Source organism: Cynara cardunculus (genome assembly GCF_001531365.2).
Source record: "Cynara cardunculus var. scolymus isolate 2C chromosome LG 8, CcrdV1, whole genome shotgun sequence".
NCBI classification, from domain to species: Eukaryota; Viridiplantae; Streptophyta; class Magnoliopsida; order Asterales; family Asteraceae; genus Cynara; species Cynara cardunculus.
Window position 1 is genome coordinate 5,732,559 of NC_037535.1, and position 3,445 is coordinate 5,736,003.

Genomic DNA, 3,445 nt, shown 5'->3' on the forward strand with positions numbered 1-3,445 from the left:
TATATATATATATATATATATATATATATAGGGGCCTATTCAAGGAAAACTGATTAGTTTGTGTTAACTGTGAGATCCAATCTAAACCACAAATCATCGGATAAATTAAGAAATTAATAATTATGGTATTTTGAATTAAAATTATAATTAAAGGGCATTTTAGGTATTTTTAAAAAACTTCTCTCTCCTCCCTCCTTTCTCGATACACAATGTGATACTCATTGTGATATACTGTGATACCATTCTGATACCAACTCAAACCTTAAAAATAAAGATACACAATGTGATATACTGTGATGCCGATTTCACCGGAGGCCGAAGATTGGAGGTCGGAGAGATGAGAGAGAAGAGAGAGGAGTTTTTAAAAAATACCTACCCCCTCTAATTATAATTTTAACTCAACTACCATAATTATTAATTTCCTAATTTATCCGTTAATTTGTGGTTGAGATTGAACCTCACAATTAACACAAACTATTCAGTTCTCATTTGATTAGACCCCTATAAAGCTAAAGCCCAATCCAAAGGTTTTAGTTCATTTTGATAAAGCTTATGATCTTAGCCTTATAAACCATTCACTTTTCCTCTTTCTTTCCTATGTGGGATCAATTCCTATGGTAAAAACCAAACAGGAAGCCTAGTATATCTCACTCGAACGTATGTGTGAGGGCGGGACCTATACAGTCTTGTCCTCTGACCCAAAGAGTAGAGCGACATATTCCCAGTTCGTGCAAGAGTGTGAATGAAAAAAAAGAACCAAACAAAACATGCCCAGTCCTGAAGGTGGGTTGGAGGCAGGGGTGGGGGAAGATGTAGGTACACATGACCTCTACGGCTCTACCTCGAAGAGTAGTTGTTTCTATGCTAACACCTGGCTAGTGAAATTTGTGTGGAAAGAACAAAAGAACCAAGACTAGTAAATAGAAAGCAAAAGAAAAAGGTAAAAAAAATAGGCACATTGAAATATGTAAAAAGTAAGGAAAATCACACATTCCTCCATCTATTGTAGGATTCTTTTATCCTATCTGCCAGCTCCCTAACCCACAATGACTCGGGGGAGGTTTGGTAACCGAGTGATTTGATGTAGAATGATTAACGCTGTGTTTTCGAGTTCTTTTTTTACAAAGGAAAGGAAAAGGAAGGAAAGTAGGGGGAAGAAAAAATCTTGTGTTCTCGAGTTTTTTTAAGGAGGGAAGAGAAAGAAAAGAAAAATTATGTAGATTTTCTTGCCAAATCTTTCCTCCCAAACGAGAGAGGAAAGAAAAGGAAAGGAAATAAAATAATTTATAATAATAAAAGTATTTATAAAATTACATATCTATCCATCAATTACATTCCACTATAAAATAAACAGTGGTGTATTTGCAAAAATGACATCTTTCCTTTCCTTTCTCTCCTACTCAAGAATATGAAAATTTATTTTCATAACTTCCTTCTCTTTTAAGAACACAAATAAAAAAAATTATTTTTATTCCTTTCCTTTATTTTCTTTTCTTTTCTTCCCTTTCTTTTCTTTTTTTTCCTTCCAAAAGTCGAGAACACAACATAAGTGATCAAAATGATTAAAAAACTTAGTGTAATTTTGTGTAGAATAGGAATGACCGTTTGGTAAGTGTTGTGAATAAATAGTATGAATGACAGAAAAGAACCATTTTAACCCTTTTTACTGTTTTAGTACCGAATGAAAAATGATTGTTTGATAATTTTGCAAATATTAATTACAGAAAAAAATATAAATCATCAATTCACCGTATACTATTACAGTACATATCAAATATGAACTACAAACATAACATTACACGTTCAAAACAAACAACTAACGCTAATCATATTTCCTACGTCACAAGCTCAAATTATCGTCTGAAGCTACATTTCTGCATTATTGTTTGATCAATTACAATATATTTTCACCTGGAAATGTCATATGCTGCTTTTGGACACTTGGATTTAAGACCACTAAAACCAAATAAACATGGGAGTACCAAGTACTTGGATCATACAAACTAAGCAGAAGATATTTCCCATCCAAGCCACCCATTGGTTTACGACCACTGCTACATATACATTCATGAATCCATTTCATCCTCATCTCCTTGGGTTCCTCTAACAGCAACATGCTACTCCAATCTCAGACAATTAACAAATGCCATTATGCGTTTAGGTTGTAGAAAGGATTTGCAATATTCAAGTTACATCTTTGGTAAACTACCACAACTAATTCCTGACTGGAGATCTAATTTGCAAATCCATTAAACAAAAGATTGTAATAGATGCTTATATCCAAGAGTCTGACATATATCAACAAACCAGGGTATTAATTCAGAAGAAACAACTAGGGTTTGGGGATCTTTACTCATTGAGACATTTCATCAAACACTTCGTATGCATATATTGAACCTCCAAAACTACCTTAGAATTATCATCTACAACTAGCAGGTACACACTATGTTGTTCAATGATGAATTTTATCAAACAGTTGGTGTTTCATAAGTACTTAAGAAACATATAATTAATTCAAACAACTTTTCATTATCTCCAGAGGTGCAAAAAGGTTCCCGAAGCCCTATATCATAGCAAAGAAAGAGAAGATAACACACACACATACAAAATAGATCAAAATAGCTCAAAATCATAAATCATTTAACAGCAGAGAAGAAAATCATAGAGAGGAGAACGATAGTAATTACCTGCGAGATTGAAGGGGTGTATGTGATCATCAAATCATATGAAGTAGGAGACGAGATGAGAGGGGGGACTATATATCCTGGAACTTAATTAAAAGTTTAATTTAAAGAAATCTAATCTAAAAATATATCTTATTTTATTTATAGCGAATAAAATAAAAATAATTTTATTATTTGATTTATTTAAATTTAAAAAGTTAATGATATTAAAAACGATTTAATTTTATTGTTCTTTTTTTTATCACTGTAATAAACAAACCTGTTATTGATATTTTAACATTAAGATATTTAAAATCACTAAGAAATGAACGTCAATTTTATGATTCCTAAAATTAGAGTTTTCAATTTTCATATTATTTTTCATTTAAAAACTAAAAATAACTATTTATATTTTAACCAAATGATTCATACATACTATTTTCTTCGAAACTTAAAATTGAACAAATCAAATCATAAAATAATATCTTATTTAATTTATTTTGACATCATTATATGTGTATATATCTGTGTATAAAAAATTGTTTTTATTTTTTTTATAGGAAAAAGACAAAAGAATAGCAAAAAAGACTTAAATGACTTTTGATTTAATTGAGTTAACGGATAAGTTAGTCAGATAAACCATGGCCAAAACAAATTGAATAGCACAAGGACCAAATCTACAATAAACATGCTATAGGGACCCTATCAAATATAGTATCAAAACACATGGACCAAATCCACAATTCACTCTTTTTTAAATAATCATAAAGGATAGTTTAGTT